Source organism: Haliotis asinina, chromosome 7 (assembly GCF_037392515.1).
Source record: "Haliotis asinina isolate JCU_RB_2024 chromosome 7, JCU_Hal_asi_v2, whole genome shotgun sequence".
NCBI lineage: Eukaryota > Metazoa > Mollusca > Gastropoda > Lepetellida > Haliotidae > Haliotis > Haliotis asinina.
The window spans coordinates 35,387,380-35,413,363 of NC_090286.1; the positions used below are offsets into that span (position 1 = coordinate 35,387,380).

Sequence of the window (25,984 nt, forward strand, 5' to 3'; positions counted from 1 at the left end):
ATGTTTCTTATATTTATTGATAGTCTTTATAAGAAATTAGAATTAGAGGGTGTTCAAAGAGTCTTTATTGATCGCTTTTCTCGAATCTACGTGGACTTATGTTTGCAGGTGATATCAGCATTATCTGGGGCATGTAATTTGATTCAAAAGAAACTAAATGTCTTCGAAAATATTTGTAATAGCGCAGGGATGAAAGATAAGTTAAACAAGACCAAGATTATTGTCTTCAGAAAGGGGGGGGGGGGGTCGTCTTCGCCACAACAAAGCACATCAAATAGTATGGTTCTTGGAGAGTGTGTCAGGCTCTCATTGCAGCACTTGTACATGTCTAGAGTGATTAAAGTTTGGTGCACACTCACACATATGTCACATACTCCCACATCAATGTTATTTAATGTTAAGACCGCTAGATATCTTAGGCTATATTACCTGTGTAAAAATAGTTAGACACAATCATCCTTTTTCAATATCGGCAGGTATTATGGAATTGAATAGAACGAAAGGCTATGTCCTTTTCGTAAAAGCAGACGCCAAAATTATTTAGAAAATGAATATCATGTACTATTTATTTGTAATGCTGCTGATACACTTAGAACGAACGCATCAATAAGTGAACAGTGCTGAACACCATCGCGCTCTCAGCGTCTCCCTTATTTATCGTATCCACTTGGTTGTACAGACATTACCTTCTTCTAAACTGGTGTAAAATTTCATGCACTAAAGTCTGTTTGTGGACGAGTTATACATACTTGAAAATACATTTTCACAACAGATTTCTCGTCTATGCGTTTCTTTTTTTGGATAGTATAGATCACGTATAACGAAATATCGTCAGTTTGTGTCCAAAATAAATTCATTTGAGAATATCAGTAAGTGATGTTGACCCGTGAGCGAAACATATGTCACATCCCCGTGAAGATCCGGGTTAGAACTGATCTTCAATAACCCATGCTTGTCATAAGAGCCGACTAATGGGATTGGGTGGTCAGGCTTGCTGTCTTGTTTGACGCATTTTATCGTATCCCAATTGCTTATGCTGTTGATCTCTGTTGATTGTGTGGAGTTAATTACCAACCAACCTATTTGGCAAAGCGGTGACGTAAACGGTATCTAAGAAATATTCAAACATTTTACAGATAATCTGTCTTGATCTTCTCCTCTCCCTGAACTCACTTAACAAGGCAACTTAAAAAAAAGAAAACAACAACAGCCAAAACACAAAAACACAAAAAGAAAAAAAACCACAAAAAACCCTAAACAGGCACGCACACAGACAAACAGACAGAGACACACAGACAGACAGACACAGACACACAGACACACACACACACACACACACACAAAGTATAAAATAAAAAGTAACCCCCCCCCCCCTAAAGAAACCCCAAAACCCACATTATACTGTACTGTAATTTCATCTCAGAGGAATGTCTTCGCCTGTAGGACTATGCATAACAGCCATCAGAATTATGAGTGCGCTGATGGCTTAAATTAAAATGACTCAGCAACTTGCTTTTGCGTACTCTTTGCCCTTCAATTTGAAGTGGAATATGATCTTTGTCGCCATAGTAACCTACATAACACACCGACACCTTTATCACATCATAAATCTCGTTTCCACCTTAGTAAACAACATCGCCCATGAAGCAGCCAAACAGATCTTTCCTTGTATCTGTGTCTGTACGTATTCTCTCCTTGTCTCTGTGTCTCTCTTTTCTTGTTCCCTGACTTGTCTCAGTCCCTATCTCCCACTCACTCTCTGCTCCCTTGTGTATCCCTCTCGTTCTGTCTCTCTGCCATTATCTCTCGGCTGGTATTGTTCCACTCACTGTGCCTGTGCCTCTGTGAATGTTTCTCTCTCTCATTCTGTGTGTTTGTGTCTCTCCCCGTCTATATTTCTCTCCTTATCTCTCTCCCTCTTCTGTTAGAGCATTCCCCTCTCTCTTTTTTTCTCTCCACTCCATCATTCTTTCTGTCACAACGGTAAATGGTGAAAAAATAGAGAATGGTGAGAAAATAGCCATTTGAACTTAGTTGATTGAAACTTTGTTAGTTGAAACGGCATGTGTTCAGATTCTACACCTACAACTGGCACATCTCTTTATACATTGGATGAAAACACGATGAAAAGAGCCCATTTAATCCACCTGCTTTATTGGCATTTTTAAAAATAGAAAACAAACCCCAATCAAACAACAACATCAATGATTTGTTTTGAAAGCATGATGCATTAATGTTTATATATTTGTTGCTGAACTCTGCACTCAGCAATATTCCAGCTATATGGTGGCGGTCGGTAAATAACCTAGTCTGGACCTAGTTATGAGTAGCATGAGCAGCGATCTACGCAACTGAGCTACAATGAGGAGTCTGACCACCTGGTCCCGTTAGTCGCCTCTTATGACAAGCATGCTTTGATAAAGACTAATTTTAATGTTCATGGATTCTGTGATACATTAGAAATAAAAGCCAGACATCATCATGATATCAGACGTGTGCAACTGACAAGCGTGTAAATTTGTGTGAGGGTTGTCAATGTACAAATATACAAATATTGTCATGGTTGAAGAAAACCCGCAGCTATCTGCCGCACGTCCGTTCGTCAACAGAACGTGTTTGACAAAGAGTTTGTATCTGTATGTGTATACCATTTTATCACTCTTCAGTCCTCAGCGGCAACTTGACGGCACCACTTATGTATGTATGGTACTGTTCATCACTGTTCAGCATACACATACAGTTCACAGCAGGGTTATTGGCACTTGTATATGTACCGTACAATTCATCACTGTTCAACAGACACATACAGTTCACTGCAGGATTATTGGCTTTTGTTTCATCAGGCACCACTTGTGTATGTACCGTACAATTCATCACTGTGCAACAGACACATACAGGTCACTGCAGGGTCTTTGGGCACCACTTGTGTATGTACCGTACAATTCATCACTGTTCTGCAGACACAAACAGTTCACAGCAGAGTCATTGGGCACCACTTGCGTATGTACTGTACAATTCATCACTGTTCAACAGACACATACAGTTCACGGCAGAGTTATTGGGCACCACTTGTGCATGTACCGTACAATTCTTCACAATCCAATAGACACACACAGTTCACAGCAGAGGTATTGGGCATCACTTGTGTATGTACCGTACAATTCATCACTGTTCAACAGACACATACAGTTCACTTGAGAGTTATCGGGTACCACTTGTGTATGAGTGTATGGAGTTAATGTATCTAGAGGAATAGCTGCGTTGGTGTGTCAGTATATCAGACTTGAGTACACTGAGAAAGTGTCTAAATACTCCTTTGTTGCCTTGTAACGGAACTGGATCTGCTCCTGCAAAACGAACAGAAACTGATGGTATTTAGGGATATGGGCATCGATGAAATTAAATTTCATTAATAATATTTTTTATTTTACTCATCTTTAATTCAAACTGATTGTTTGTTTCTATTTCACCGTTACCAAAAAAGCTGATCTTCTTATGAACACAGTGAAACACATACACACACACACACACACACACACACACACACACACACACACACACACACACACACACATACATGCATACATACATACATACATACATGCTAGGAAAATGGCATCACCGAATCGTTACACTTTCTTTGAACGGAAATACGAAATAATCTCTTAAATTTTAGCTGTATGATTAAAGATGTTATATTGATCCATATTTTCAGCCAAGAAAGTTTAGTTTGTCGTCGTATTAATAATATATGACAAATCATTGACTTACAAATTTCTGTATCAGCTGGGGTCTACACAGTCTCATCTCGTTGATGGTCTGCAGAATGCTGATGTTGAGGTCATTCTTCAGTCTTTCCAAGATGGCCGACAGGACACAGAACAGGCCGGATCTATCCACACCATTCCTAGTTAAACAATGCTAAAAGGTGTACATCTCCAAAGTGAAATAATTTATTGCGTAATGTTTTTGGATGTTTAATGCATTATTTCATCACATCATGTCGACTGAAGGTGAGGTGAGGTGAGGTGAGGTGAGGTGAGGTGAGGTGAGGTGAGGTGATGCACAGGCAACCTGCAGCGCAAATGGGATGTGCAGCATAGAGAAAGTGACCAATCTTCGTAAATGCGCGCGAAACGAGCAAAAGTTGGCAACGTACTTTCCTCGCTCCGATTCGATAGTTCAACCGGAAGCTGATAGGGGTAAAGGAGGCAAAGAACGATCTGAATACCAGGAGTGGCGCTTAAAATGTTGAATAAAACATATTTCACGTGAGTAATTATTAACCGTGGGGTACGAAATCTGAGAGCACAACTCAGTGAGGAAATTGGAATGTACCCTTGGTGGTGGCGGTATTTTATTTTGACATGGAAAATATTTTTCGATCTGAAGCGAGGGAAGTACATTGTCAACGTATGGTCATATTCTCAATGCTGCGCAACCCCATTTGCGTTACAGTTTGTCTGTGGGTGAGGTGAGGTGAAGTGAGGTGATATGTCACTGACTTGTAGACCGTGAAGATCTTGGATGTAACTAGTCTACTGTAACGAATCCTTGCAACTAACAGGATCAGGTGGTCAGGCGCGTTTACTTGATGCATAGGTCGCGATGGATGTTCAGTGACTGGGTTGTCTGGTCGAGACATGACTACTTATGGAAACAGCGTCATAGGGTGAATGGCGCTCTCTAAAAGTTTTCAGGGCTTCAGCCTTCATCAAGCGAATGGAGGGACAAGCAGAAGCACGGGAACTTTGTTACAAACGTTTATTAAAAGCGCTATGCTTTCATATCCGATTAAGTTCAAATGCACACCGATAACTTGTATTTCGGTCACAATATTCTAATACTTTGAGATTTGTTGAAATGCTGGATCATCTGCTCTATAATCACTCGAGTCATTGACTTTGTTTACGAACCAACACAGGACCGTGACGGGCTTGAAGTTTGTTGCCTCACGCCACACCTCCACTGCTTCCGTCATAGCCAACAAGGGTAAGGGAGACTCGGGAGTTGCCTGCCCCTGGGACCAGCAATGGAACTGGAAGAGTTTGATGCTTCTGGGTTGAAGGGTCTGAAACGAATCATTGAACTTCTTATTAGTATGTCTTATCAGCCGGGAAGGGGGGCCGCAAATTATTTATTTAGTTCATTTCCCCACTCTGCCCCTCTTATCCTTGTATTCATCCGTTTGGTGTTACTACAGTTAAAATAACATCCTATTGTTAAGTGTTAGTTAAAACTGACCATTAGTAACCGACAGTCTGTTTAGTCTTACCTTTGCATCCTCTCTGACCGATAGTTTGATGGCTGAGTAACACTCGTAGTTCTCAGTCTGCAGCACCTCCACAAGGTATGTCCCGAACACCTTCTGTCTACAGTCCTGAGGCCAGTAGTAACCAACAGCCTGGAACAGAGTTGACGCGTTTTATACCATATGTATTAGAATATACATCAATGTTGTTAACTTAGTATATATAATACCATGTCATTTTGCAGACGTGAGGACGGTTTTATGCCACTTTTAGCAATATTCAAGAATTACCAACACCGCTAGAGCAGGACAGGCTTTCATCTTGGTGACACCGCTAAAGCAGGATTGGCTTATCTCTTGATGACACCGCTAGAGCAGGAGAGGCTTACGTCTCGGTGACACCGCTAGAGCAGGACAGGCTTATCTGTTGGTGACATTGCTAGAGCAGGATAGGCTTATCTCTTGGTGACACCGCTAGAGCAGGACAGGCCTATCTGTTGGTGACACCACTAGAGCAGGACAGGCTTACACCTTGGTGACACCAATAGAGCAGGATAGGCTTATCTCTTGGTGACACCACTAGAACAGGACAGGCTTACATCTTGGTGACACCAATAGAGCAGGATAGGCTTATCTCTTGGTGACACCACTAGAACAGGACAGGCGTACGTCTTGGTGACACCAATAGAGCAAGATAGGCTTATCTCTTGATGACACCGCTGGAGCAGGAGAGGCTTATCTCTTGGTGACACCGCTAAAGCAGGATTGGCTTATCTCTTGGTGACACCGCTAGAGCAGGATCGGCTTACGTCTCGGTGACACCGCTAGAGCAGGACAGGCTTATCTGTTGGTGATATTGCTAGAGCAGGATAGGCTTATCTCTTGGTGACACCGCTAGAGCAGGATAGCCTTATCGGTTGGTGACACCACTAGAGCAGGAAAGGCTTAACGTTTGGTGACACCTTGTGACATTACTATTTGAAGGTGTGTCTTAAACATATGCTATATTATGGTCGGAATCGAGCAGCTGGCATATGAATATGGAAAGGGTCTCGCCGCATTTATCAACTAGAAAAGATCTTTTCCACACAGCATCCCAATAGTCGACTCTGGACATGCATTTCGCAACTGAATGCTTTCATTCTTGACCCATATTTGCACACTGAAAATGGCATCATTTCATTTGAACATCTATTCTCATCGGCATTCCGTCTGTTTCGAGCAATGGGTCTCAATGTTTCACTATACTGAGTTAAATTCTGACCATTGCATTGTCGTTGTCATCGTTGAGCGTGACGATGGTTTGTGAGTCGGTCTGAATCACCACCCGCCAGAAGTCCAGTACCGTGTCTGGCAACGGCGTCTGTGTCAACAGGAAGTCCCTCGGGCTCCGGTAACCCTGGGCAATGGAAGCGCGCTTCAGTAAATATATAGGTACGTACCGTTTCTCGAAACACTTTTCATCCAACATTATGTTTATGCAAACAGAACTAGGGCGTTTGGATAGCCTAGTGGTTGAAACTACGTCAGTGACCCGGGTTCGATTCCCGATGTAATTTCTGGAAGTCACGGTGGCTGCGCGGGCTAGGCGGCTGACTTTTTGTGCTGGCGATTAGGTGCCTGGCACTGAGGGTGCGGGTTCGAATCCCGGATGGGACTCAACCAAAAAAGTATTAGAATTTGTTCCTTACTAAGAAAATGAAATCCCAAATATGACATATGATGCATATGACCACTTTCTAGGTCACAGGGGTCAAATGTGTGAAGTCCATCTTGAATTCGAAAAAGGAACTACGTACTTACCTACTGCCCTGCACCCAGGCAGACAGATGAAATTAGGAAAGAAATTGAAACTTAAATGTGAAATCAATATATTACTGAGCATTAAATGGCCTCGAAAGTAAATACCTTCCTTCATTCACTCGAGACCCTAGTGCTGTGGGTTTTAACATACCAGCAGAAACACGGCGTTGATATAATCTGTGCCTTCCGGTGGAGTGCTCGATAGGACGGGTCGATGACTGTCACCTATTTAAGGCACAAATTTACACTTCTACAAAAAATGTGATAATATGACAAAATAAACCGCCTGTAAATCTGAATATGTAAAGAACGATCACTATGTATAAGGAAACGTGTACAGGTTGATATGTCTTGAATACATTATATCAAGTGTCACCCTCTTACACGCTAGAATGTCCATGAACCGGTTCTTGGAGGTATTTTCAGGCAGCAAGGCGGTTCGGTAATCTCTCTGTCTATATGGAGGCTTCATCAACTGCAAGGTCTACGGGATAAAACATCTTGATAGACAAACCTCGAATATGCAAGGCATACTTCCTTAATATAAAAGAATTACTACTTTCATATTTGTTAGTTTTTTTACAACGGTTTTATTCAGTTTTTCCGCATTCCTGAGACAAAAATATTATTGCATTCGTCCAAACTCGTTTTCAACAAAATTTTCACAGATCTTCACCTACTCTATATCAGAGCACTGTGCGAAATGACCACAGGCCCGCTAGCCCGTGGATAGTAAAAATCCACTGGGACCAGTAAATTTCCAGTCCCTTTTAAATAATGCAAGGTTATGACCTGACAAAAATGTTCCTCACTTTAGCAGTTTACTGTTGAAACACGTGTCAAACATTCCAATTTAGGACTGATTTTTAGTAACTTTCAGACATGAAGTGCGCGATCGGCTAGTAAATTTGGGAACTATTTTGCACACTGGTTCAGAGATCCTGTGATACGGAAGCTAGGGCACACAAAACTGTTTGTATGCTTCACCTAACAGGAGATGAACACATCCAGCAACTATGTGACACATACTCACCTCAAACTGTTCTCTGAGCCTGGAAACTCCTGTTTCTGGGTTGTTCTGTAGGAGGTTGTCATAGCTGGTCTTAAAGTCTGATATGGAAACGGTTGTTCCTCCGGCCATCAGGGCCTCAATGAGCGCATGGTGGAGGAACTCGTACTGTTCCTGTAATTGGAGCACCATACTGAACGCCATCTGTGTGTAGCTACATGTTCACATAATCATGCGGTAACGTGTCACTGCAGCAATGCATAAGACACAGACATTCCACTAACAGGCACACGACCACAGAACAATTCTACTAACCGATATCAGCCTCATGTAACGTAGCATGTGGTCGTAATACATGCTGCATATTGAACATATAGCGACACATTTAATGTACTATTTTCCCTTTAAGTCGATTGTGCTACAAGCATTCTAACAATGTTTAAGCTAAATAGATAACCGCTAATGTTTTAAATGCTTCAGTTGCATTGCCAGACATTCAGTGGATTTTAACTCAGTCTTCTCACCCATGTCTGCACCATGTTGACTCTCTCATGCCTCATCCTTTTCACACAGCTGTAGGGATCCACTGTATCTGATGTCTTGGCCTCGTCCATCAAGTTCCACAGTGCGAGGAAGGTTCCAGTTCGCCCCACGCCGTCACTGAAACCCAGTGAGATCTTGACATGTGACTTCTTGTGCCAATGATACATTCACAGCACACACAGTGATACCACAACAGCCAAATTACGCAGTTTCTGAGATCTGGGAAACAATGTTCCTACTCATGATTCACTATTAACAAACTGTGAAACAGATGAGCACTTGGACCACAATAATTTCCCTTCCGCCAAGCCCTTTCTCCAATGCTGCATATATTCAGTCATAAATGAAGCAAAACAAGATTTCCTGAGGTTTTGAATCTCTCATCTTACTGGAACGTATTGCTTCTATAAAAATGCGTATATTCAGAAACTACGCGCCAGTCAAACGCAGTATCTTCCGAATCACCTGTCTAATCGTGATTCAAAGTCTACCTCTACGGATCTTACAATATAAGTTCACAGTATAAAGGCGTTATACTTTGGTAGACTGGCGGTTTTACCGGAAGTCATGGCGATGAATACTAGAGAAGTGATCCCTAAATGTCTGAATTCTGTTCTTATCGATGACCTGTTGAACTGATCAGCTACAAAAGCCAATACTGAAACCCAAACGACCTCCGTCGAAACTCGATCCTTTCCTCGCTAACACTGCGCTGTGACAAACCTGCAGTGCACAATCGTGGGCCCCTGTCCGTGTGTTGGTGTATTCCTGACCTTGAAGCAGAACGCCACTAGAGAAGCCACATCGGCAGGTATCCCTCTGTCGGGCCAGAACGCGAACTGGAAGTGTTTAACTATCCTGGTTCGAGAGGCTTTTGACCCACACTGAAATACAGGCAAAGACGACACAACTTTTAAATATGTAGACGCTAAACAGTGATGTGGATAAGGTACACATTTTGTTCATTACTAGCGATGTCACCCTTACACAGAGAAGTCTGAGATTAGGCTGGGAGAACACTGTATGAAACGTACACGTACGTACATCATCAGCGTCATTGTCATCATCACTACCACCTATAATTTCTCCAATAACCCAACGTACATATATTTAATGTCCGTTGAAGATGCTCTGAGATTAGCCGTACAGGTCTACTCAGTGGTAGCAACAAAATTAACATATCCTGGTTTTTAAAATCCTAATGTAAAGAAGGGGCAATATTTAATCGTCAACTTTCCCAAGATATGTGACATATTTACAGAGTAAACAGAGTGTCTTACTCGTCCTTCTTCTGCGTTGTTCAGCATAACAATTTTGCTGCTACGAAGTTGGAAAATCATCAACCAGAAGTCACTGACGGTTTTATTCATAGGACCTAAAAAAGTAAATTTTTATGTAAATACACAGTTTGTCATGCACATATAGTAGTCATTAAAAAAACTTTGATAATTACCTTGAGATGCAACAAACTTGTTTGGAGCGTCGACGCCCTGAAAGACAACCACGAACACCTAAGGTTTTGAAAAGCATTTAGAAGTTACGACTGCAATGGCAATGGATACATGACATGATTTAGGGATGCAATCTTCTTTTTCATTCTTTATAAGTCGTTTCAGAGCTAATATTTGCTCCTACATCTCCTCCGGAGACCCAGGTTATCTTCCCCACACTGGTAGAATATATACGACGAGTGCACTGCCGGAGCATTCATCAGAAGGAAAAAATTAAAGAACAAAATAGAAATTGCTATCCTTAAAATGTGCCATGTATTCACGAACATATAGGAGTAAGTGTAGTTTTATGCAAATTTAGCAATATTCCAGGAATATTGGAGAACACCGAAAATGGAATCTTGGCGTAAAGTGCGAACACATTAACCACTAGGCTACCTTCACGAACATATAGCTGATGGAGTAAAGTAATGGCGCGTGACCTGTACATTGTGCCCATCGTACCAAAATACGTTGATACGTTTCGATTCATTTAGGAAGAGTTGTAGAATGTACACTAAGCATCTCCCGTGACTTATCTGAACGTATACCCTGGAGATATCGAGGATGCACCTTGCAAGGCCTATTTTGCAAGTTGGACTACATGCTAAAAGGCGACTATCGGGATTTGCACGACACATGTCATCGTATCCCAGTGGTGTAGCTCGATCCTCATGCTGTTGATCACTGGATTGTCTTTTCCAGACTCGATCATTTACAGGCCGTCGCCATATAGCTGGAATATTGCTGAGTGCGGAGTTGAACATCGAACCAACAAATTAAGCTAGCATTTGTACTAATATGTGAACACAGTAAATAGTAAATTACAATTAGTAATAACATCATATTTCTTTGTTGTTTGTTTCTTTCAAGCCTAGGTCTTTTACGGGCTAATTACCAGTTACCTCTATAGTTTTATAGTATTTATTTGCTATTATTTGTAATCTGTCAGTTGAATGTTTACAAAACATAGGCTTGGGGGAAGGCGCTTGTATATCATGCGTGATGCGTCCTCTCAACACTCACACTGACAAAACTAGCGTTGATATAATCTGAATGGTCTTCGTCCAAGTCAAGAACTACACGCGTCTGATCGTCTGAAAATAATGACATAAAATGACAAAAATAATACTGATGGACATTTATAATGCACGTGCATTGTGCATGCTCGATGCGCTACAATAAAATCAGAGGATAATATTAATAGATATACATGATGGGTTTGAAGATGCACTGAAACAATCTTTCGGCAAAGAATGTAAGAGACATGGTTCCATTTTAAAAGCCATCGCAGCATATCGGGTCGCGTGTGTGCCAAACAGAGCACAGTTTCAGTTCATAAAACTTGAAATGCGCTCCTCAACTCACCATGTAAACCCGGACGGAGATCATGGCCTCCTCATACGACACCTTTCACACATAGAGCACTTACATGCATACACGTCTTTGTACATGTTCTTTGGGCTGTTTTCCTTCTTCATAGCAGCACAGCAGTCATGTAATAACCCCGACGGCAGTTTCTAAAAGAAGACTTGAACCACTGTATTATGAATCTTTATGCATAGGGTAAGTATGAAATGTTGATATGATGAGTCGAAATCACTGCTCACATCCATCTGGTGAGCACATACCATCGCGTCTCTATCTACGGTCATTTAGATCAAGATGTGGTGTGTTTGATAAATATCTTTTTTTGTCTGGAAGCCCCCCGCTGGCTTCACCAGCTGAGAAACCTATACGAACTATATATTTTGGACACTGACTTTTACTCACGTTGAACTGTTGCTGAAAGCCGTCATGCTTTCTTCGCTGCTTGACATGGGACAGAAGAGTACTTGTCATCATCCTGGTTCCCAAAGGCACGTTGTAGTGTTCCTTGTCATTGTCCATGATCTCATTTCCATCTCTGTGTGACATTCCACCATGGTGTTGTGTTCTTTCATGTCCCCCTCTTGCCGGTGTCCTGGGGGGAAACTATAGGAACAAGGCGACACACCTGAACAATACCTCCATGATGTTTTGATACATTATGGACAATGCCGATAGCAGATAATCCATGACTTTCAAACCCAAAGATAACATTTTCATAATTGTTTTCAAGGTATTCAATTAAAAGTTTATATTTATCAATCTGTTTTTCTGTTTAAAAAGTATGAATTAACTTGAATAAAAGAAAGGAAACACAACTAGAAAGCTATCTGATTAGATATATATCTAATTCAAGGTTTGATATGAAGATATAAACACGTTTATACAACCTTCTTGATAATCAGATATGGTATCCACACTTGAATAACCAGATATCATCTCGTATTCGTGTTTATCTCTCTCAGAAGCTCCGGCAAACCGTCTCAATGACCCCTTCATTTTTCTTTAAAGTAGAACACAAAATAGATCATGCATGATTAACAATAGAAAAATATACGTTCACATGTTGTAACTTAGTAAGTATGTCGCCATTAATAAGCATCTATAATCTTATAAATTTTAAAATGGGATTACCAGTGTTAGAATACATTTCTTTAAAAAGCTCCCAATACATTTCATGGTGGACGTGTGGAGGACATTTCTAAAAGTGACCTCCGATAGCATTCCTTTTTTGACTTTTTCCAATGTTCCGGTATTTCGTGTACACACGGTGGCGGTAGGATAGCCTAGTGATAAAAGCATTCGCTCGGCATACTGAAGACCCGGGTTCGAATCCCTGCATGGGTACAATCTGTGATGCTCATATTGTGATTTTGCTGGACTATTGCTAAAAGTGGAAGAAAACCCTATTCACTCACGCATGTGAACACTTGACTTCACAATCACCATCTTCAGAAATAGTGATGCAAGAACACAGAACTATAGTCAGAGTTATACAACAGACCTTCATTTGTGAAACAATGCCTTTCTTTCAAGAGGTAACAAAGCCGCACTGAATTCAGCATCAATATATCACAGAGCCAGTTCACTACTTCATTACTAAGACTAACAATTCCAAATAATGTCAGACTTCACCTTTAGTAAACTAAGAAAGACTGCTTATAATTCCAGTCTTAAAGCGGACATTGCTACTTTGTAGTCTTTGAAAACTACTTCACCTTTTGTAGACTAGGAAAGCTATAACGGGGAGGAATGGCATCAGCAAGATGGCCACGGCGGCTAGAATGATGGTCTGGGAGTCTGGTCCAGCACTCTTCGGACCAGGTGATGGAGCTATTATCCCTGAAACAGAAGAAACTTTACCAACTTGTCCGATAACGATGATAAAAGTAATGCTACTGGAAATGTTTACTGACTACAACTGAGGAAATTTTGTTTGTGGGGACAAAGCATGTTGGCAGTGGAACTCGTTTCATTTATTTACAGTCAATGACAGCATGGGATTTTCACATGCTATGAATGAGTTCATCGATATTGAACTTAGTTTTATTGCTACGTTTATCATATTCAGTCCTCACATTGTTACTGTGATGTTGATACCCATAATGAAAGAAAAATGAACACAATATCCAAATATCAACGGAGGCACTCTTTCACCATTTACCAAACAATACAGTATTAAAATGTTGTAAATCAGAAATCTTGAAGACACTTTGGCATCTTGAGTGAGTGTGCATATTGGATTTGGGGTGAAAATATTGACATTCATATTTTTATTCTTTGAGTGATTATAAAGAATATCAATCAGACAACATTACAACAAATGAACACTCACTTCTATCAGAGCAGAGGGTGCCACCATAACCATCTGCACATCCCATAGAACAGTTGCCATGGATACTGTCACAGGATGCATTGCTTCTACAATAACCACATGTCCCACTGCAGTTGTAGCCATAGCGACCATACGGACATGCTAGAAACAGAGCAGACAGAGTGACAGAAGAGCAAAATAAAGGATGACAACAGGAATTTCTTCCAGTTTCTGGCTAAACTAACTACATCATCAGGGTGGATAATGAAAGGGTGTTCACTTGGTCTTCCTCTTGCCTGATGTCTTCAAATTTGGGTTACAAAATGCACTGAATCAGCATAATGCATCCAAATGTTTCCATATTCTTCTGGTATTTCTGTCTGAAAAGACTCAATATCTTTGTACAACAAACTATATTTGTCAATGAAAACGAACAGTCCTTCTTCCACAATCAGATGTATGTTATAATTACCTGTGCCACATGTGCCACCCATGAAGCCCTTCTCACAACCTTGTATACACAGCCCTAAGTTCTGGTCACAATCTCCTTCATAACATCCATCTGAGCAGGTCATGTTGCAGTGGGATCCATACCAGCCTGTCAGACAGCCCAAGTTGCAGGAACCATCAGCCTGGATACACTGTCTGTCATTTGATCTCGCACAAGTTGAACTACAGTTCCGGTCACAGAAGTTCCCATGTCTACCTTTCTGACACCCATAGTTACATCTTCCAGAGTTCTGCTCACAGACATGAGCATTACATGTTTTGCTGCAGTTTCGTTTACACAGGTCACCATAATGTCCAGATGTGCACCCATCCAGACATCTGCCTGTATTCTGATCACAATACACATAATTGTCTATACCTTCACGTGGTTTACAGTCTGTGGAACACTTAGCATCACACTTGGAACCATGGAATCCTGGTAGACATCCTTCCTCACAAACTCCAGATTGTTGTTTGCAGTTCCCTTCAGCACAGTTTGGACATTCTCTCCGACATCTGTCACCATACCAACTTGGCTTACATTCAGTGCATGTGGTTTCGGTACATGACTTGCAATTGGATGGACATGCAGTCTTGCATTTAGGACCTTTCCAGCCATCCACACATCCATTAGTACAGGTCCCATCTTTGTCTTTACAAGTCCGATCTCTACAAGTATTACTACAATTCAGATCACAACTGCTACCATACACTGTGTCACTACAGCCATTGAGGCAAGCTCCATCGCTGAAGTTACAGAACTGAACCCCTGAGTCTGATGCCTTGCATTTGTACCTACAGGACAATATACACTGGGGGCCATAAAAACCAACTTGACAAGATGTACACAATCCTGTGTCTGGACAGGTCTTTCTGCACTCATCACCATGGAAACCTTCCTTGCACACAATACAAGAATCATCTGTGCAGTTATAGCAGTGATCTGGGCATTGCTTCTGACAGTAAGATCCCTTCTTCCCATCAACACATCCATTGGTACATTCGGGAGATCCGGTTGAATCCATCACACAAAGACTATTGCTGCAGTTAGAACTACATTCCTTGGTGCAGTTAGTCCCATACCATGTGTCCTCACAGTGAATGCAGAGTCCAGATGTCTGGTCACACAAACTGTCCCTACAATGTGGACCACACACCTGGTCACACTTAGCACCATGATATCCTGGTTTACAGCCTCTTTCACAGTGTCCTGATGCTTGTTCACAGGAACCATTAAACCAGTTGGAGCAAGATTTGGTAAACTTTTCCCCATACCAGCCTTGCTTGCACCCGTCTTTACAATTCCCTTTTCTCTCACAGCCATTCAGACAGTTCTTGCAGGACTTGTTACAAAACCGTCCATACCATCCAACAGAACAATCCCTACATTTGCCACTACTTCTGTAGCAGGAACTCCATATCTTCCTGACACACAGTTGTTACAATAGCCAGTCTGATTACATCGTTTCTTGTCACAAAACTCACTACAGCTATCAGTGCACGTGTTCCCATAGAAGCCACTTATACATCCAGCTTGACAGACACCAGAACTGGTACAATTTTTCTTTTTACACTTTGTGCACTGTTGGTCACACTTGGGGCCATACCATGTACTTTTACAACCAGACAGACATGTCTTGTCATCGGTACAGTTATGAAGATAGCAGTTCTCACAGATTATTTCTTTAACATCACATTTTTCACCTATCCACATTGGTTCACATCCATCAATACATTCTCCACTATCTATGTCACAAGTTTTGTCCATACAATGTTCTGAGCATCTTTTGAGGCATTTACTACCATAGAGTCCAACTTTACACCCCTCACACTGTCCAGACCAGCGATTGCACACCTCACAGTTGCTGCTGGGACATCTTCGGTTACAGCTGAAACCGTAGTAACCACCTGGACAGGTCTGTTGACACTCAGTTGACTTCTTATCCTCACACTGGCCATTGCTGTCACAGCGAGACACACAGGGCTTACACTCGGGACCAAAGTAGCCATCACCACACGTGTCTGGAGACATACATGATAAAGAAATGTAACTTGATAATTCACATATATCATTCACAAATAACATAATCAACTGCCACTAGCAGCACAGTTACAATTTATGCATGAAAAAACACATGCACGTCTATGTCTTCTTCTTCACTGCCAGTGACTGTAGAATGTCCTCGAAACTTCTGACCAATTGCTCCACATATACCTTAACCATGCTCTTTATTTAACTTGTGCATGCAACAAAACCATGCTCATCATGCTCAATTCACTACTTCCAACATGTAAGTACAACTGTTCAGACATTTGTATACTTAAGCCCAACCCTGGTACACATCTCTGAAGAGTGAAAAGAAAAGCCACATAGACCACAACCTTCAGTTGTTGCACCACATTCAGGTATTGTTCCTAAAAAGAATGGTACATGCACTTCAAAGTCTGGCCATTTGTGGTTTGTGGCAGACGCTGGCGTTGTATAGCTGAAGCTAGGGTGTATTGGAACAACCTCGGAGAGTGACCGACTCATAAATGCAATCGTCAACCATGGGTGGTTTAAACAACCCCTCCTCCCCATCAGTACCTAGGAGGAAGGGGTAACAACTTCCCTAACATATGAAGGAAGTATCCACATGTGGGTCTCTGTGACCTTACTGAGACCAAAAGTTGCCTCAGGAACTTAAAACGCCGATATGTTGGAGCCGTCTGAATAGTCCAGTGGTCATTCTTCAGAAGGAACAACCACCTGAAGCAGTATGGTGGCGATCCAAATAAAACGGAAACCTCCTCTGACTCCTCCCTACATACATCATTTAGTATATGTAGCCTCCATACCTTGTGTCTCATGGACTAAATTTTTGTTTCCAGAGCGCACGGGTGAAGAGATGAGGTTTCGAGAAGAGCCAGGGTGCCCAAATCAAATAATAATGGGGTCGAAAGGTGCAAGGACTCTGAAGAAGAGCCTGTTTGAATAGGGTTCCTAGAAACTAAACAGAAACAAACCATAAAAACAGACAGTAACTGCATATAAATACTCAAGTATTATGCATAAGAAGACACACATGGGTGATATTGAAATGCTAAACATAACAAGAAGAATCCAAAATATGGGAGTGTGGATGATAACATATAAAGTAAACAAATAATGCTACTTCCGCACGATACATAATGAAACCTGTGCAAATACTCAATGAATAATGGCTGGCCATAATGGCCACATACCACTAACTATTCAAAGTATGACTTGCCAGTATGTACCTGAAGAAATGAAAAAAGCATAAACATTTGTTGGATAAATTAAATGCTAGAAACAATCCTGCCAAAGTGTGAAAGCCAGCTGGCAGACTAGGTTCAAGGGAAGAAAGACGCTAAGGCCAAATAATTTTAAATGCTGTGGTTCCTACACAATGGTATGTGGAAGCATATTTATTCATACCGATTAAAAACAAAGGATAAGCACCAGAATTCAAGGGTCAGTTGATAATCGGTTGGGTTGGTTGCCTGTGTGATAATGAAAGGAACCATACATACAGTATTGTGTCTTTTTCACTCATTGTTTCCCAGAATTCTACTTGAAGTTGTTAATGAACACACGCGCGCATGCACGCACATACACCCACACCCTTCTCTCAGAACAACATACAAAGAGAGGTATGAGGTTGAGGGTTAGAATTACCTGCTTTGGGCTGCTGTGGCCCCTGTAGGGGTGGCCAAAAAGACTAAAATGAGTTTTTTGTTTTGTAAGTATTTTATTAGAAAATATAATTACAAATGTCATAGGATTTTAAAATGAACATTTTAATGCTTCCAGTTACCCCAAGGAGCATAAATTCTCATGACTGACTTTATAGGGAATCAATAATGGATGATAGCACAGTCTTGTTTTCAATGTTACAGTGAACATTTAGGACTGACCTACCTGATTCGCAGATCTTGCAAGTCTTCTTACAGTGGCTGTATGCATTGCCTGATACATTAGCAGGGTAGCTGCAGATTGTCCTTTCATTGTCTCCACAATACCCTACCCAGTTAGGTGTATCTTCACATGGACTGACAGCCCATACTGAAACAGTAGTCATAATACACGTAACAGAAAACTGTTCGAGATAGACAGGGCTCTTCATAACACACACTATCATAGGTAAATCAACCTTCTACTTTTAATAATATTTATTGAAGTGGATATTAAAGAGATCAATGATTTAGAAATTATAAAAATGTGAAAGAAACAAAGTCATGAATATATTAATGACCACAACCAGGAACAATAAAACTGCAACACAGTGAAGAAAGTTTGTAATATCAGTCAGGTAACAAACAAAATGGAATTGACATCATTATTTTACAGGCATTTATAATGGCTGGGGTTGGGGTGGGGTGGGATTGATGAGGACTTTAAGGGGGTCACCCATTTTGTTCTTCGGGAGGTGAAGAGTGGGGTAGGTACATCAATTTTATACACATATACTAAAGGATGGGTCAGCAATGCAGGGTCACTTACTTTGTACACATATTTTAAGGGGTCATTCACACTGTACATGCTTTTCCACAAAAATCACGAAGACATAAATGAAGAACAGTCCCCAACAATGACAATGTCACAAAAAATACCTTGTATGACTTGAATCCCAAAGAGCACCACACACAGCACACTGGCCATGGCTACATTGTACGCCATACACCAGCACACTACCAATGTCTAACAAGGAATGTTTAGTGTAGGAAGCCCTTCATTAGGGAGTGTGAAATCCTCGTGAACCATGGAGTCAGAGGTTCCATACTTGTGGTTCCGTCTATGCATCACCTCTTCCTGTGTGTTGTTTGGAGTATGACCATACATCCTGAAATATGACACAGAGGAAGATAATGTCAACTACATGTATGCTACAATAATTCTCAATAAATTCAATGTTTCCCGTGGCTGTTGCACAAGCCTGAAGAACAGAGTCTCCTGTGTTAAGTGAATGCTCTTGTGTATAAATAAATCTCAGTAGGAGCGGATTGACAATGTAAAAACAAGAAAATAAATTTATCACAGCAAAGATAACATAGGACTAAAATAAAGGGAAAGAGTTCCTTCTGTTCCCCCATATCCTTTCTTACGCAGATTAACAATGTTTCCTAAGTGGTTCAACTCCATATATTGAACTTAATTGGAGGTCTTTTAGTAATTTTTGTGAGCCCTTTAGTGATTGTTTCATTACGTGTTGTTAATGATTCTAGTGTATATCAATTAACAAATACCTTTTGGGATGGTGGAACAGGAGGAACTCTTACCAAATAAAGTTTAAAGTATAAAGAACAGCAAAGGCGAATCCAAAGTAAGGGTGGTGGTTGGGTGGGGTGCAAGGTCAAATGCTAGCGTTAGTACATCAACTGCTTTCTGTTTCACTTTATACGTTGTCCAACAATTTAATGTTATGGTAAAATCCAAGTTAATCTGTGTGATGTAAGTACTGTATTACAATCTAGTTTAGTCAGTAATATTTGGACAGATTCCACCCCTAACTCCTAGGGTTTTCTTATCAACATCATTCTATATCTAAGAATAGATGTTTTTTTATTGAAAACCTACCTAAACCCTAATACACAAATAGCATACATTTCAAGCAGGGGTTACGGGCAGAACTCTTACCTAATATTTTGAGACTTTCGTCAGTGAACAAAGCACAATAACATTAATCTGATTTCAATCGTAGATTCGAGGAAAATTAGATTTTAAAAACTATTTAGCAATATTTGTTTAGGTCGTTTTTTTTGTTGTAGTTATTCGCATATTGACAAAATGCATAAAAATGATGCCCAGATAGGTCTGGATAGAAGTTTGCTTGTCAGCTTGAATTTGTTATGACAATATCAGTGCAGTGTGTTTCATTCAGCGCTGAAGACTTCAGTTTGATGATTGAAAAAATACAAATTTTCGGGAAGACTTCTTTGTCATAGGTCAATCGGTAATTAATACATTTAAAGATAAAATACACATATATACAATTCAAATGCCTTCTACCGTTAGGATATGGTGCGAATTAACTTAGCGTTTGGGTTTAACGCACAACCCAGTCTCAACTTTCTTTTATCACCACCAGAGATCAAAACACCGAAAACCTCCCCTCCCATTTGAGTAACACCGGGGAGGAAATTATCACTGCATTTTTAGCATATGACGTTTTATTGAGATTATATTGCCTGTGTGCGAAGAAAATGCGAACAAACCTTACAGCTGTGACGAGGAAGTTTTTCCTCTCGTGTGCTTGTCACTTGTGAACATTGCTGACTGCGTTCAGAAGAGCGACCCAGATTTCAAAGCTCCATACAGGGAATGGAGGTAAACAAAACCATGCAAAGAGCTTTGCTTAAAAGGCAAGGATTTTGGCAATAAAACCATATGCGACAAGCGGTTTTATTCATAAGGAAGTGTTGTCACAGTTTGAATGAGTCATTATACTTTTCCTGAAATACAAACATAAGCATGATGTCACTGTACAAGCAAGTTTGATTCTAGTACTTCAAAGTCCACTAGGCTTATTCAAATGTTTGTCGTCACAATCGTCACTGATGGGGTTAATTACAGCGTCTAGACGGGGGATCAAATTAGCATTAATTCTCAAAACTTCACCAGTATGTCATGTCTGACGCAAATAACTAACTGATATGCATGTCCTATTTCTGTTAATGCATTTTGTAATATAAACTTAAAATTCGGAATGGGGAAATGTTCGGTATGTTGATGGAGACAGGGTGCGTCTCAATGCTTGGGCGATGTAATACACTGGATAATTTTATGTAAAATACAGAAGTGTTAATGCTCAGCTCTAAATTTCTATTCTTTGGCGATATATTATACCGTTGTTTGGTAACAGATATGTTTGATTTGATTTAGATATGTTTGTTGTACCGACATCATGAGTATCATTTCTCACAAGCTTGATGCAATGACATGTGTCAACCATGTTAGCAAGTCTGAGCACCTGATCCCGTTAGTCGCCACTTACGACGAGTCGATAATATACATGAAGAAATCATGTGCGTGTTGGATAATGCAATCTCAGGTGAAATTCCAAAGTCGATTTTGACAAATTTGCACTAAAAATATGTTTTGGGACCAGATTGGAGGGTTGGAATTCGGAATAGAGGACGGAATGCTGGATGAAATAGATCCTAAACCAAATCATGCAAATCTTTCTTTGCAGTTTGTTACATCCCTCGGTTGTGCATTACAATATTTGGTCGTGTGCTACATTGTACCCCGTTCATATGCTACACTATTCGATCTTGTGCTACTTTGTCAGATCATGTATTACATTACATTGTCTGGTCGTGTGTTCCATTGTCCGATGGTGCGTCCCATTGTTTTATCGTGTGTTACATTGTTCGATCATGTGTTCTATTGCTATATCGTGTGTTGCACTGTTTTATCGTGTGTTACATTGTTCGATCGTGTGTCACACTGTTTGGCCATGTGTTACACAGTTCCATCGAGTCTAACACTATTCGGTCATGTGTTACTTTGTTCGATCGTGTGTTCCAATGTCTTTTCGAGGGTTACATTGTTCGATCGTGTGTTATATTGTGTGTTATATTGATCGATCGTGTGCCCCATTGTTATGTTGTGTGTCATATTGATGGATCGTGTTTTCCATTGTTTTATCGTCTTACATTGTTCGATCGTGTGTTCCATTGTTACATCGCATGTTACATTGTTCGATCGCGTGTTATATTGTGTGTTATATTTTGATCGATAGTGTGTGCCATTGTTATATCGTGTGTTACATTGTTCGATTGTACGTTCCATTGTTAGGTCGTGTGCTATATTGTCAAGAATTTGATACGTGTTTATGCTGTCCATGTATTACTTTGTCCAACATTAGTTTCTGTCCCATGTTAAGTCGTGTGTTAAATTATTCGGTCGTGACGTGCTTCGATGTTTCATGTATTACATTGTTAATTCATGTCTCGATTGGTTAATGTATGTGTTAAGTCGTGTCTCTCGATTAATTTCATGTTCAGGCGTCTCTGACATCCCTCATTTTGTTACAACGTTCAGTCTTGACTTGTGTTATTGCCTGTGTTACAATGTTTAGTCTTGAGTTGCTGTACTATTGCATGTATTACAATGTTCAGTCTTGAGTTGCTGTTCCACCGCATGTTATACATTGGTCTGTCTTCAGTTTCTTGAGCTGCTGTACAATTCCATGGGTTACAGTGCTCAGTCTTGAGATGCAGTACTATTGCACGTGTCATATTGTTCAGTCTTGAGTTGCTGTACCATTGCGTGTGTTACATTGTTCTGTCTTGAGTTGCTCTACTATAATAAGTATTGCATGTGTTTATGTGTAAAATTGTTCGGTCTTGAGTTGCTGTACTATTGCATCTGTTACATTGTTATGTCTTGAGTTGCTGTACTATTGTGTGTGTTACATTGTTCAGTCTTGAGTTGCTGTACTAGTGTACTATTATGGTTAGTGAGTTTAGTTTTACGCCGCACTCAACAATATTCCAGTTATATGGCCGCGGTCTGTAAATACTCGAGTCTGGACCGAACAATCCAGTGATCAACAGCACACGTATCCATCTGCACAATTGGGACATGTGTCAACCAAGTTAGCGAACCCGACCACTTCGTCCCGATAGTCGCTCTCTTGCCGCCTCTTAGGACAAGCAAAGTGCCCCTTTTGTAACAAGCATGTGTTGCTGAAGACATATTCCACCCCGGAGTTTCTCGGGTTTTCTGGAATCCCCCCAAACAAGCTGATATGCACACCGTGACATAACTGACGATAAAACCATCTCACTCCCTCACTTACTGTCATGACCCAAATATCATACACATATTCTACGTAATAGCAGTGGACACTTAACTGATCTTATGCCTGAATGTCAGATTTCTATCGTATATTAGAAAACGATAAATTTTAAGTTGATATAATTATAAAAAAACCCAGAAAAACAAAACAACAAAAAGACAAGAAACTACTTCATCACAATGTAGACAATTTACGTTTGATTCAGGGGCGGTGGGGTAGCCTAGTGGTTAAAGCGTTCGCTGGTCACGCCGAAGACCCGGGTTCGGTTCCCCACATTTGTGTGAGGCCCTTTTTCTGGTGTCCCGTGCCGTGATATCGCTGGAATATTGCTAAAAGCGACGTAAAACCAAACTCACTCACTCACTGACGTTTGATTCTAATTTTTCAAGAACTGCCTTCAACATAGATGAATAGTGATTGTAATCACAATATACAAGCATGAAGATTCTGTCAAGGCGTGCCGAGACCACGGAACACTATGTTACGTCAGAGAGAAAAACAAGACTGATCAAACTTGACCTTGCACGGTAATAAACACACTCACACGCACGCACACCTCTAAATTTAGTTGAATAAACTAAGCGAAACTAAACTAACTTAAAATGAAATAAAATAAAATGAAATAAAGACATCCCGCATTCACAGACAGTGACAGACCATGTGCACACCAATGTGTACTATCAATGCATCGGACCATCATTGTTTGTAACTGGATATAGACCACACACCGTTTATGTTCCTCCATTGCCCTTTAAACATCATAGTCCTCTAGCGTCAAGAAATTTATTTTTTTCAAAAAGCAGTCGGACTAACGTTGCCCAGAGGGTGATTGGCTGACTGAATGCATGGATGATGACAAAAAGTGTTGCATTAATGAATGTATGTTCCCACCGATAGAGGACATCGCGTGGTAGATGCTTCAGAGAATACACACAAAGAAATGGACTGAATTCTAATGTGTGGCGATGATGATCATGGTATATTTATATACCCACGCAACAAGTACCTACATTGAAACGAGGATTTGGTGATGACAATGCCGTGTGGTTGATCACGTGTCATTGTACACTGACGGTACTTATCCAGTCGGATTATTAATTATTTCATACACGCATGGTTGATATTAAAACCATTGTTAATGCCATGAAACTATTTATACTCAAACAATATGGCAGAAAAGCAAGTAATCGATGCAATTTTCCTTTACAATATATACTAAAGTGTGGCACATATTTTCAGAATATTCTTGACAATGAAAATCCTTTTTGGAGGGATGTTTTGAAGGTATTGGCATCATATTGTACTAAAACAGCACTGACGATGATAATGTTAATGAAATCATAATTATTGTACTACAAACACCACTGGCGATGGTGAAATCTTATTGTGCTACAAACACCACTGGCGATGGTGAAATCTTATTGTGCTACAAACACCACTGACGATGGTGAAAGCTTATTGTGCTACAAACACCACTGACGATTATAAAGTTAATGAAATCTTATTGTGCTACAAACACCACTGACGATGGTGAAATGTTATCTACAATCGGGAACCGAGGACGTGTGGCAACCAAGACAGCGAGCCTGACCATCCGGATTCCATTAGTCGAACTTTACGACACGCATAGTCGCCTTTTACGGCAAGCATGGGTTTCTGATGGCCTTTTCTACCTCGGACCTTCATAGGTCTCTTTATAATGCATGCGTATAAATAGATTTGTTGCATGTCAAGATAATTGGTGGCTCACTGGGTCATATACATTGACAAAATGACTGAACAACTTTACAAACGTGGTCATAGAATTGTACAGTTGATATAAATTGTTATGCAGTATCAAGGACACACCCTGAAGATACCATCGATCCAAAAGAACGGTCCAAAAATATCCAAATGTCTGGAAAGAGATTTGTTTACAACACTTACGATTAGATTCTGCCTGTCGACACTTGCCACCTGCAGTTGAATGTGTCGATGCATCGTGCGATCGTGCATAAATCACCTGATGGGAATTGTAACCGCCATCACGTGACCATGTCTGCGACCAGCCTAACCTTTCATATGTCCGCTTTCACAGAGGTATATGGTTGACTGTTTCCCGGTGTAGCGGACGTTACCGTTAAACCGGATGATTTGTTTTTGTTGAAAAATGATTGACGCATGTATGTAATCACTTATAAACTGTATGTCTACATTTCTTAATTAACAATCACATCTAGTTCCTCTTTCGACGAAAACAAAATTTATGTTAAGATACTCTGTACACTCTCATGTTCTCCCAGTGATGCAAGAAAACACAAACATTTCACAGTTTATCACTGGACATTTCACAAACAGAAGCCGTGAGGATCAGGGTTAGAACTGCTCTTCACCGACCCATGTTGGTCGTTAGAGGCGGCTAACGGGATCGGGTGGTCAGACTCTCTGACTGGGTTGACATGTGTCATTATATTCAAATTGCGTCGATGGATGTTCATGATGTTGATCACTGGATTGTCTGGTGTTGTCCAGACTCGAATGTTCACAGACCGCCGCTTTATGGCTGGAATGTTGCTGAGTGCGGTGTAAAACTAAACTCACTTACTAACAGAAGGCATTTGAATAACGACTCAGTAACGTGAATGAAATGACTTGTGAGTCTCCACTGAAACGAGGATTTGGTGATGACAATGCCGTGTGGTTGATCACTGACGGTACTTGTCCAGTCGGATTATTAATTATTTCATACACGCATGGTTGATATTAAAACCATTGTTAATGCCATGAAACTATTTATACTCAAACTATATGGCAGAAAAGCAAGCAATCGATGCTATTTTCCTTTACAATATATACTAAAGTGTGGCACATATTTTCAGAATATTCTTGAAAATGAAAATCCTTTTTGGAGGGATGTTTTGAAGACATTGG

At 40.5% G+C, this 25,984-nt stretch overlaps 1 pseudogene; it reads right to left on the reverse strand.

Annotated features, from left to right (window-relative positions):
* Positions 1 to 3,269: 3,269 nt before the first annotated feature.
* On the reverse strand, positions 3,270 to 18,930 carry LOC137291961 (uncharacterized; annotated as a pseudogene).
* Positions 18,931 to 25,984: the final 7,054 nt, after the last annotated feature.